Consider the following 13,178-nt stretch of genomic DNA (forward strand, 5'->3'; position numbering starts at 1 on the left):
CTGGAGTCTTCTCATTATATCCTCACATGGCGGAAGAGGGGTGGGATCACTCCCAAACCTCTTGTATAAGACGCTAATCCTCAAGAGGTCTCCACTCATGACTTAAACCCTCCCAGAGGCCCCACATACTCCTACCATCATCTTTGGGGTTTGGGATTTCAACATATGAATCTGGCAGGAGGGACACAAACATTTAGACCATAGCCTGACCTGATCTTGGAAGTAACATCCCATTATCTTTGCTGTGGTCTGTTCATTAGAAGCAAGTCTCTAGGCCCAGCCCACATGCATAGGGAGACAATTACCCAAAGGCATGAACCAGGAGGAAGGGATTACTGGGGGCATCTTAGAGGCTGCCCACCACATGTTGATTGCTGGACTGAGCAGTCAGAATATATGAGTTCAAACCTTAGCCTTATTACTTTCTAGCAATGTAGTCTTCATTAATTTACTTAAATATTTTGATCCTCAGTTTCCTCATCTGTAAAATGGAACTATGAATGGTACCTGCTGATCTCAAGGAGTCAACATGGATTAAATGAGTAATATACAATCAAAACCTAGATTAATGCCTGGGACCTGGTAGGCATTCAGTGAATTTTAGATAACAGTACATTAATAATTATGTTAAGGAAGGAGTGGGATGGGAAAGGGAAAAACTGGGGGTGGGAAAGGAAAAAATTTGAGATTTGCAGATACTAACTACTATATATAAAACAGATAAACAATGAGTTTCTACTGGATAGCATGGGGAACTATATTCAATATCTTGTAGTAACCTATAATGAAAAAGACTGAACAGGAATATATGTGTGTATACATATGACTGAAACACTGTGCTGCACACCAGGAAATTGACACAAGCACTAGGGGTGCTTGATTCCAGTTCTTTCTGGAATTGTGAGGAAGATGACAGTGTTCTTCTCTCAGTAGCCCACACAGGCATACGTCCAGAGCCAGGCTCTGTAGCTGGGTCATGCGCCCCACCTCTTACCATTCTGCTCTCAGGTCAGGTCCAACTGTTCTCTCCCTGTCCCTAAGACCTGTCCTGCAGGTGCCACGAACAGGTTATTTTGCCTTCATGTCATGACAGGATCTTCCTGAGAAATGGACCAGAGCATGTAAAGACAAAGGGATGACTTTCATTCTATCATAGAACAGTCAGACACATTTTTAGAAACCAGGCAATCTGTTTGTTTTTTCCAGTTATAACAACCTTGAACATCATTTATAACAGGTATCTCACCTTTTTGCCCTTTCAGCATCCTTTTCTCTTGTCTCCTGTTAGCTACTCCCTGATTTTATTTTGGGGAACCAGCCCTCCCACAATTTTATTTCATGTTACTCTGGTGAGGCTGAAGCTGCCTCTTCCTGGAGTAATAGGTGTGATTTATCCCCAGTCCCAGAAGTAGCAATTGAAAGTATCTCATCTCCATGCCTCAGTGACTGGCTAAGGGTGGACCTGTGGCCCAGGCCAAACCAAACAAAGTTAATCCTGGGACTATTGCTGGAATTTTTAGGAAATAGCAACTCTCTTTCTTCCAGGGTTGCTAATCAGGCAGGATATAATCCTGAAACGTCTGGAGGCTACATTGCTTCCTCTTAGAGACAGCCTGCCTTAGAACGGGCCAAGACAGAGAGAAGCAGAGGTTGTGGTTGGAACAAATAATGATTCTACAGACATTATTTAATTACCTGGATTCAGCCATGCTGGAACTTTTCAGTTAAATAAACCAGAATATTCCCCTTTGGGCCTAAGACAATTTAGTTTCTGTCCCTCACAACCCAAAGCAACCAAGTCACCTTCTCCAGCTTCACTGGTGGGAGGTTACTAGCCCTGACTTTAATCATTCCAGATGGACAATCCTTTGTTTTCTGCCAAGGCTCTGGATTCTGGTCTCTGATTCTCAATTCTTCCTTGTATTGAGCAAAACCTGCTATCTTTATCCTAGGCCCATTACTAATGCTTCATATATTTGTTCCTTGTTCAGTTAGGGAGCAGCAAGAATAAGAGTCCTGAGGTGGGCTTGAAGTTTTGTGTTGAAGGAACAACAAAAACCAATGTGTCTGGCCCCTAATGAGTGGGGGACATAGTGGTACCTATGTTGTCAGGTGGAGGGAAGGCAGGCATAGGAAAATTGGATTTGTAAGAACAATGAAAGACGGTGGGAGTGATTTTAATGCATGGGAATAATGTGAATTGAGTTACAATGTTTCAAAGATCCCAAATTCTATCCATAAAGACACTAGAGGAAGCCAAATCTCTATGCCACCTGACAGTCTTCAGCAAATTGAAGTCACAGTTGTTTCCCATAATCTTCCTATTTTCTAGCATTAATATCTCCAGCTTCTTGAATCATGTTTCATGTAGCAGGGTTCCCAAGCTCTCCAATGACATGACGTCTTCCTCAGGACTCATTCTAGTTTTTCAATATGCCTTCCAAAATACAGCTCTCAGACTGACCACAGGAGTATGAGATACTGCCCGACCAGTGAACCACACGTGCAATCATTATCTTCTCTGTTCCACCCTCTGCTCCTATTGGTGTAGTTTAAGTCTGCAGTCCCATTTTAGGCTACAATGTCACCCTACTAACTCCTTTATTTATTTTTAATTAATTAATTAGTTACTTAGGTTGATATATAACCTAGTACTAGTTTATAACAATAACATACTGATTTTATATACATATATATTGAAAATGATAAGTTTATATATTGCACAATAAGTTGAGTTAACCATCACCTTATATAGTTACAATTTTTGTGTGTGTGATGAGAACTTTTAAGATCTACTCTCTTAACAACTTTCAAACATACAACACAGTATTGTTAAGTATAGTCACCATGTTGTACTTTGCATCCCAAGAACTTATTTTGTAACCAGAAGTTTGCACCTTTTGACCACCCTGACCCATTTTTCCCACCTCCCTCCCTGCCTCCTGCCTCTGGCTACCGCCAATCTGTTCTGTTTCTATGAGTTTGTTTGTTTTAGATATAAGTGAGGTCATACAGTATTTGTCTTTCTCGTCTGACTTACTTCACTTAGTATAGTACCTCAAGATCCATTTGGTTGTTGCAAATGGCAAGATTTTCTTCTTTTATGGCTGAATAATATCTATTGCGTACACATATAGTGTATATATGGTATACACTATATATGGTATATATACACTATATGTATATACATACACACACACACACACACACACACACATACACACACCACATTTTCCTTATCCATTCATCCATCTATATATTCTTAGGTTGTTGTAAATAATCCTGCAATGAACATTGGGGTACAGATATCTTTTTGAGATAGTGATTTCATTTCCTTTGGATATATAGCCAGAAATGGAACTGCTGGATCATATAGTCATTCTACTTTTAATTTTTTGAGGGACTTTTATATTGTTTTCCAGAGTGGCTGCACCAATTTACATTCCCACCAACAGTGCATGAGGGGTCCCTTCTGTGTATCCTCAAGAACAACTGTTATCTCTTGTCTGTTTTATAATAGCAGTTCTAACAGGTATCAGGTGAAGTCTCATTGTGGCTTTGATTTACATTTCCCTGGTGATGAGTGATGCTGAGCACCTTTTCATGCACCTGTTGGCCATTTGTATGTTTTCTTTGGAAATATGTCTATTTAGTTCCTCTGTCCATTTTTTAATCAGATCACCCTATTAACTCTAAATCTAATTAATCAATACTAGTTGAGGCTATTTTAATTAAGTCAGTTTCTAGTTAAGTGCTATTATTTTGTGAGAGAAATATACACTTTTTTTTTTTTCTGAGTGGATTAAAGACTCTTGGGAGGTCTTTACAGACCAGACCAAGAGGCACATAAAGATTGATCTCATCTAACATTTGTATAAACAAAATGAGGTAAGAAAAACAAGGATTTATCTTGAACAAATGACCATATTTTATTTGGAATCATCAGCCCAGTAGGGAATTAGTCAACGTGTGGCCCCATGGAGGAACGCCTTTAGGAGTATACACTTAAAGCCACCTTCAGCCAGTTTTAACAAGATATGTCCTAGGAAATATTGGATTCTTTTAAAGAAAAAATCCTAATTTTTAAAAATCAGAATGAAGTTTAGTTTAAGTGGCTTGCTATTCATAGTTGGGCAGACAAACAGGGTTAATTTAAGCAGATCCATAGCAGTTAAAGATTTCTTTGGAAAGTTACCAGGTTGTTCCTGGATATTGGTTTCCAATAATAGTGAGATCATTAAAACATTCTACTTCATTTATCAGTGTTTATGCTCAACTGTTTCAGTAAAGAGGGTGTTACTATTTTTAGAATTATCAATAAGTGGAATTGTGTGCTGATTTCTCCCATGTGGAGCCTGGCTGCTTGGTGGACCAAGATACCACACACAGCCCACCTGGTACAAGGTACCCCAATAACAAACAAAGCTCCTTGTGCGAAGCTTTTGCATAAATAGCCTTGCAAATCCTACTTTTGTAATGTAACATTGAATTCCACATTTGGTTGGTGAAAAAAAATGGATGAATTTATAGAAGCAGTAATTCGTTATTTTGACCAAATTTTCAGAGGCTCCGTGTCAGGGGAAATTGTGCTCCCTATTCCAGAAGCTAAAGTCAGGGATACTACTAGCTCAAATGCAGGTTAGAAAAGAGACATCTTTTCCTTTTAACAGACACAAATCCACATTAGGCTTCCTAGCGTAACAAGAGGACTGTGAGCTGTACTTCAGCCTCTTTTCACCCTTAATTAGTTATCTATTCCAGAATAACTGTAATAAACCACTGCAAAACTTAAGAGGCTTAAAATAATAGCTACTTATTTCTCACAAATCTATGAGTTCCTTGGCCAGTTCTGCTGTTATGGGCCAATCTTGCCTTATTTCAACTGGGTTTACCATTCATCTGCAGTCAGTGCTAGACTGACTGAGGGCTGGCTGGTCCAGAATAACCTTGGCTGGATCAACTTATCTCTGCTCCATATGGTCTCTCAACCCCCAGGACGTCAGCCAAAGCTCAAGTCTCAGGGCAGAAGCAGGGGTCCAATAGAGCAGAAACTGCCGGTTCTCTTGAGGTCCGTGCTGAAATATAGCACACCTTCACTTCTGCCACATACTATTAGCTAAAGCAGGCTACAAAGCCTGCCTAGACTCAAAGGGAGGGAATAGATGCCAACTCTTGATGGAGGAAGTTTCAAAGTCATGTTGCAAGAGACCTGGATGTGAGGTGGAGATTTAGGGCCACTTTTGCAATCAATCTACCACATACTTCTTCAGCGAGGCACCTGTACAACTGACTACAGTCCACAGAATCTTACTTTGTTAGACAATTGGCTAGGTAAAGTAATAGCTAACACCTTTTCACTGAATTGATCTCTTTTAAAATTTTTTATTTTAACATTTTTTCCCAATTTTATTGAGAAATTGACACATACCACTGTAGAAGTTTAAAGCATATGGCATGATGGTTTGATTTTCATATATTGTGAATAGATTGCCACAATAGGTTTAATTAACATTCATCATCTCAAATAGATGCAATAAAAAGAAAAGAAAAAATTCTCCTTGTGATGAGAACTCAGGATTTACTCTCTTAACCTTCCTGTGTAACATACAGCAGTGTAAACTATAGTCATCATGCTGTACATTGCATCCCTGGTACTTGTTTATCTTATAGCTGGAAGTTTGTACCTTTTGAACTCAATTCTCCAATTCCCCTTCCCCTCACTTCCACCCCTGGTAATTGCATGCTTGATCTATTTTACTATGAGTTTGGTGGGGAATTTTTTGTTTTTGTTTTTAGATTCCACATATAAGTGAAATCATACAGTATTTGTCTTTCTCTGACTTTATTTTACTTAGCATAATGCCTTCGAGGTGTATGTTGTCACAAATGGCAAGATGTCATTCTTTTTTATGGCTGAGTACTACACACACACACACACACACACATATATGTATATATAAAACAACTTCTTTATCCATTCATCATTGATGGACACAGGTTGTTTCCACGTCTTGGCTATTGTAAATAATGCTGCTATGAACATGGGGGTGCAGATAAGGCCAATGCTTTATTTGCCTTAACTGATTAGACAAATATTTTTGAAACAAATATTATGTGCTCTGGGGTTACAATGAACAAAAATAGACATGATCCCTATTTTCAGAGAACCTACAGCCTTCCCCTTATTTCCATTTTGGTAGTATACAAACAAATATAGTGCTTTCACTTTAAATTTCAGAATGTCATATACAAAATCTGTTGACCTCTTTTAAAACTGTGAGTATAGGAACTTCCAGAAATTTCATGACTAGAAAAGATCATTTATCAGTTCAAGGCTGCTCAAATTTGAAATAAGATTGAGTCACGTTAAAAGCCAATATTTGCTACATGGTCAATTTCTTTCCCAGCATCAGCAATTGTGTCAATTTGAGTCTTTAATACTTTTTAATTTGGCCATGGCTTCAAGTCTGCAGATTTCAAAAATCATGATAACTGACTTGTCTCTATTATTAAAATCAATTTGAAAGCATCATAAAAGGCATTTGCTCCAGAGTTAGAAGCATCTTTAACAACATCACTGAATTTTAAAGTTTGAAGTATCCTTAGAAATCATCTGGTCCAAGGTCTTTATTCTATAGATGGAGAAGCCAATATCCAGAGAGGTAGAGACATACCAAAACTTGCTTATCCAGGCAGTATTAGAGCCAGAACCAGAACTTAGGTCTCTTCTCTTCCATCTCAGCGCTCTGCCAGTCATAACATGTGCCTCACTTCCTCAGCTTTGACCATAGGCCTGAATGTTTTCATTTCCCAGAGGCCCGTCATTCATCATGAATGAATCAGAGGAGAGTAAGAGTGGGTGTGGGGAAAGGAATGTTGCAGTGATTCAGGCAAGTCCAGTGTTCTGACAAAAGGATGTGGTTAGAGGAGCTGAAGAAACCTGCACATATTCCAAGTATGGTTAGGAGTTAAAAAGGACAGATTCCTAGAATGAGGGAAAGAGAAGAAACCAGATGAAAATGGGGTTTCTGACATAAACAATGATATTAGTAGCACCCTTCATAGAACGAGACTGTTGGGGTAGAAATCGAGAGCATGGTTTAGCCATAGACTTTGTGCCGCCTTCAACACGCCCAGTGGGGAATCGCCTTGAGGCAGTTCTAGATCCAGATCTGGGTTTCAGCATGGGTAAATGCAGTGAGTGCACTGGCTCATGCTTTTAGCAGATAGGGTGTGAACACCTGTAATATGTTGAGCCTCGTGCTATGCCCAGAAGATGCAGTGAGAGGCAAGATGGGGCGGTACTGCTGTCACAGAGCTTCCACAGTCACGGGACAGACAGTGTGAGCCTGTGAGCATTCTCCGCTGCATTATTCCTCGTAGTGTCAAAGGTATAGCCAACAGGCAAAAATAGTTTGCCTCCAAAGCCCACATTATTTCCTGTAGATGTCAGAAGAACAGACTCCAATGATTTGCCCCAAACTGAGCTAGCCAGGCTATGGTAGAACAAACGGGAGCCCTAATCTGCCTTTCTATGGCTCATGTGGTCCTAAATTCTGCTCCCCTTTCTCATCTCCTGCCCGGTCTGGAGAGGCGTTTTTTTTTATTATTATAAACCAGGTGGCCCTTATTCTTTGTTGAGTCTGTTCCAGCTCAAAGTTTCATAGGTGCTGAAAACACAGTTCAAGGATTTAAACATGGATTTCCTCCGTTCCTCATGCACTCCGGCTGGCCACGCTGTGCTCCCCTTGGCACAGCTGGGGCCATAGCGCTCGAATGAATGAGATCCAGAGGCCTCTTCTTTGACTTTTTTCCTTTCTTGTTTGAAGTGAAATATCTTTGACCAACACCCACAAATCATTCCTCAAGCTGCAGTGCTTATAGCGGAGCCTGCCCCGAAGAAGATTTCCGTGGTTACCAGATAGTTAGCCAGGAATTTACATTATAAAAGGTAAGTTGGGCAGAATTAGATATTTAGGCAAGACATGGATTGTCTGATAGTCATTATCAGCTTCATCATCATCACAACTTCTATTGTTTGAATACTTACTATGGGCCAGACACTGTACTAAGACTAAGCTATAGTAAAATATTTTAGTCAAGTCTTTACAGTTTCCTTATTTGATGAATAAAGGAACTGGTTATATAACAAACATGGCACAACAGCTAATGAAGATCAGAATCTGACGAATCTGTCTATTCCCTCCAAAGCCTGCCCTTAGCCACTAAACTAAGTTTCTGTGTATTCAACGCTTTCTCCAGATGCGGTTTGGAAGGATGCTGTGCTCTTCTCAGACTATCGTGTAAACGGTTCATCACAAGGGCTGCTTCTTTCCTGTCTGACCATCAGCATAAGCTGAATGGTGAAGGCAGATTATAGCTCACACAGTCCCTGTGGTACAAACATTGCAGTAAGCTGTCCTAATGGGACTTGATGCTGGAGAGAACACAGAATTCAAGTTCCCAGTATATTTTATTTAAATTATAAGCTAATTTAACAATAATGAGTGTCATATTTTACCTGAGGCAACAAGAAGTTGAACTGTAGATTGTTTTTTAATAATGCAAAGATTTCAGTTGATATCTCCTGCACAAACAAGGAACACAAAGGGAAAAGAAAAGCTGGATAAAGTCTGGGGAAAATGATCTACACCACTTGATGGAATTAAATGAGAATTAGATTGATTTTAGCATACAGTAATAAAATGAACCACTAGAATGATTCAATTGGAGAAACCTATTGGATTTCAGTTTATATAAACTTAGAGTGGGAAAGAAATACCAAGTAATTTTTTTAATGCTAAGAAAAATAGTGAAAATTTATTTATAATTTTGTTTGATTTTATGTTCTCATATTTGCTCAGCCTTTTCATGACCTGAAATTTCAACTTCAAAGCATATCCACCATGTATTCTCTTTGGAGCAAGAGAGCATGTAAAGAAAACAAATAGGCTTTCCAACGTTTTGCAAAGTTAAATGCCTCAGGTTTTCTACAAAACATACAGAAGTTAAGTTTCGGGTTGAGTAGGTTTTGCCTTATACCAGGATCAGCCACTAGATGGCAAAATACGACATGAAATGGAGGCTTGGGGACAAAGTTGAAAGTCTGACTTGAGGTAGAGGAAGTTTAATTTAATGAAAAGGTACAACTGTACTATATTCATAAAGAGATATAATATTGTCATTCTTAAGGTATGTATGTTTCTCCTAATTAAAAGTGTTTACTGATTCATTAAATTCTTGTCTAGAAGTCCTAAGGCTAATAAAACCCAATTGACTACAAAGATTGTTCCTAGGCTACACTTTCTATCTCTCAGCCTCCCTCCCAGAGACTAACTGCTTAAAATATTTCTCAGTGTCAGCCACCACTCTGCCTGGGTCCTAAGGTCCTAATTATAACGATCTTCTGTCACATACTTCATCATGTTTCTTAGCATCTCTTCAGCATCCTTCACAACTTCATCCTTGCATATTTGCTTGGACTGAGCCCAGTTATGGTCACTCTTTTTGACTTTTCTGACTCTTTTTGACTCTTTGGGGGCTGAATGAACCCATTTCTCAGCATTACACCTAGTATGATGCTCTATTTCCAGGTCCTCACTGGAACTAAAATACGCCTCAAGATGTGAGAGGAATGTTTGTTTAAAAAACAGGTCACCTAAATGTTACAGGAAGTCTGATGGAGAGGAAGAAAGAGGTGAAACTCGGAGCAATTAAGCAGCTTTTTCAAAGTTTCTTATCAATAATTTCTAAAAATATAACCAGATACCCCTGACACCTGATTTGGCGGTCCATTTGGTCAATAGTATCTTTCTTTGATCATTAAATTACAGAACAGAGTGGCAGTTTGGGGGGAAAGCCAGCCAAGTGGACTTAATCATCTTTTCCAAGCGCTAGCAGTGAAACTAGTAATAGAAAAAATAAGTTTTCTGTTAGTCTCTCCACTGTTCTGGAATTCATAATTGTTTCTATAATACTCTGCACTCTGACACTGAATCACATTACTACAATCTCTTGCTGGAGATTAGCAAAGTGAAAGTTAGACTGAAATTTCCCAAAGTAAGTGGTCTTCGTGAGAAACCTCCTGTACAACCCATACCCTATGTCATTTTACACACAGATATCTTACAAAGTGTTGAAATAACCAAGTAACTTTCTTCACAAAAACTTCCTGCGCCAGAAAATGTACCTCACTGAAACCAGCCTCATTTCCTTTGTCCCTGGCATGGAACAGATGCTCTATTCACATGAGGAAGGAAGGGAAGAAGGAAGGAAGAAATGAAGAAGAAGGGAGATGAGAGGAAAGATGTATTTATTAAAAAGATGTAAACAAATGTTTGTAAAATCATCAGGAAGTGTACTTTCTTTGTCCAGTTGAGATGAAGAAATGTCATCTTTCTTCTCAATTTAACCTAATGTTTTAGGCTTGGCAACTACAAAAATATTCCCTAATCATCTCTTTTCTAGACTAAACAATTCCAGCTCCTAAAACTTTCCCTCAGGACTTTAATTAATTGTTTTTGTGCTTATCCATATCCATTTTTATATTTCTTAAAAGTCAAAGTTATTTGAAATTATATTCCATTGCTTTTCATTATCCTTTTAAATGTTATCCTCTTTTGAGGAGATATTTATATAGTTATAAGAGAAACCAGACAAAATTTGTAAGTTTTTTAAGAGAAAGCATATTTTGAAACCCATGGAAAAGTTGTTATCTAAATAACTGCTTTTTTATATACAAATCAATTTTATCAGAAATTTGCTTTTTGTAAAGGATGAAACAGATTAATTGTTGCATCTAGATTTCTCAGTTCCTCAACACAACACACACACACTTCCTATGCTATGAAAAATTAGTCAAACATAATAACATAATACTTTTCCCATAATAATATTTAATGAAATAAAATATTAAAATATTTCTTATCCTGAGTTCATGAACTATACAAAGAAATTTTTACAACATATAAAAACTCAGAAAACTTGCTGGCAAATATTCTTGGGAATAGTCAGATAAATTTTCCTATTTCTATATCAAACTGTTGTCTGTGTAAAACCTTCATCAGAATTATCTTGCAAAAGGTGCTTTAGCAGTACTTCTTGAAAGTTCTGATTTCTGGTCTCCATTCCAGCCCTACAGAACTGGAATCTCTAGAGGTGGGGTCCAGAAAATTAGCATATTCCTCAGATAATTCTTATGAATATTTAGGTTTCAAGGGAGATTCATATCAAGCTTTGGTCTCTTCACTCAATAGGACAGTCCTTTTTTTTTTTTCTTAGAATTATAAAGATTTTTAAAGTTGGTATTTAAAAAGTGATGGTAAAAATATGAGTGGTTTGCTACCTATCTGTCAGACACCCTGGATCTGGTTAACCACCTGCGAAGAAAGAATTTAATTGTGTTGCTAGGGGTCTATAAAGTGTTTTGATCTCCCGGAGACTAGCTTTGTATTTGGATGTTGTAAGATTAATCCCACCATCTCCTTTATAATTAACTCAGTTGGCCAAGTATGCACCTCACACTGCAGTGCATTTGATTTTTTCCTTGTAGTAGCTCTAATGGGAGAATTGTCTTTTGAATAAGGAAATGGGAATGTTTATTTTTGGTTGGCTACCATCTGCCAGGAAGCTGAGAAAGGAAAATAATGCTGAGCTGTAATTGCTAAGATTCATTGGCTTGAGTTTCAGAAATGGGATCCCAAGAAGTGGGATGATAGTATTTTTAGTCTTCCAGTTTCCACCACTTAGATCACCTCCAGTTTGTTTGCTTTAAAGCTGACCTATTGCAGCTACGTGACAGCCTAGAATTTGTGTGACAGCAGTCATGTGATAGTTTAGAATGATGCCCATATTTAGGCTAGAATCTATCAATAAAGATATTCTCTAAAATACATCTCTTCACCACTTTTTAATAATTTTTCTCATAGCATGAATATATTTTGAAAGCTCCGTGGCTCTGACTTACTGGTTTCTCTATGATACTTTTCCTTTGATTTAACTGAAATTTTGTATTCTGTAAAAGATTATTGATATTTGGGTTTTGTATAGGTATACACTTTTTCAAAACCTTTCAGACCCTTTAATTTTCACAGCCACTCAAAATATGTCAGGGAATGTATTGTACTGTCTAGGGATTTTAACTTAAATAAAATTTAAGAAATGTTATAATCATCATATGAATTTTACCATTAGTAAAACATTAACAAGGATGTTTTGGACATTAACTTTGCTCTAAAGTTAAATTAACATGGAAAATATGTTTTATCTGTGTTAATGAAGGATGAGAGAGAAATTTGTTAATGAAAAATCTCCCCAGATGGCATGAATCAAATTTCTTTTCATTCAGTGACAAAGCTTCAGGCTTCCCAAGCTTATCATATCATCTCTGTCATTAACACAGCACTTGGGCAAGCTTGATTATGAGAAGGTCGGGTCTTGTTGCCCCATATTGCCCAGTTTTACCCCTGTAGCTCCAGCACTCCAAGGTATTCATATTGAACAGTAAATTAGATGATCACTCCAAGTATGAGTTCCTGGGCCACAATTTAATCCAATGTAACATGGGAGAATCTGACTACATGACAATGATAACTTCCAACCCTAAGACTCAAAGGAAGAAATCTCTGTTAATTTGTGTCGTCTTATTTAATAACGACATTGCTTGTCTCATAGATGTATTATACTGTTTTTAAAGAAGATAAGATACAGGAAGTTAGGCTAAATAGATACAAGGGTCGCCAATTCACAAGTAGACCGGGGAGTAGAAATATTCAAGCTGATTGTTCGGAAACTGAAACATATTTTCCCCTATAAACAGGTTGTAAATTGTTATTAAATTCCAAAGTTAACTCAGAATGTCTGTAGGGGTACTACTCTTATAAAAATGAGAAGTGGATTGAGTCAGCCAACCTCCAGGGAAGGGCTTTGGAGTGATAGCTGTACATTCAGGCAACTGCAAGCCAATAGCAGGTAAGGGTCACAAAAAAATGGATGAAGGCAAACCACAGCCTGAGGCAGAAAGACGCCTTTGCTTTCTTGACAGGATAATGACACAGCATGGGCTAATTCCCCTTGGGAATGATAACCAGATGTGTTTCAGAGTGAGAAACCCCCTTGTGAGATATGATTGATAAGTTTTATTCCCAATGCCACAAAGAAGGAAATGGGGTAACTTCCAG

The 13,178-nt window shown here is 38.1% G+C and overlaps 1 long non-coding RNA gene across 4 annotated transcripts in view; it reads left to right on the forward strand.

Annotated features, from left to right (window-relative positions):
- The window catches only part of LOC140689269 (uncharacterized), a 159,416-nt gene that overhangs the window by 29,018 nt on the left and 117,220 nt on the right, over nucleotides 1-13,178 (forward strand). The gene's annotated exons all lie outside the window — the stretch shown is intronic.

The sequence above is a fragment of the Vicugna pacos genome, chromosome 25 (genome assembly GCF_048564905.1).
Source record: "Vicugna pacos chromosome 25, VicPac4, whole genome shotgun sequence".
Lineage (NCBI taxonomy): Eukaryota > Metazoa > Chordata > Mammalia > Artiodactyla > Camelidae > Vicugna > Vicugna pacos.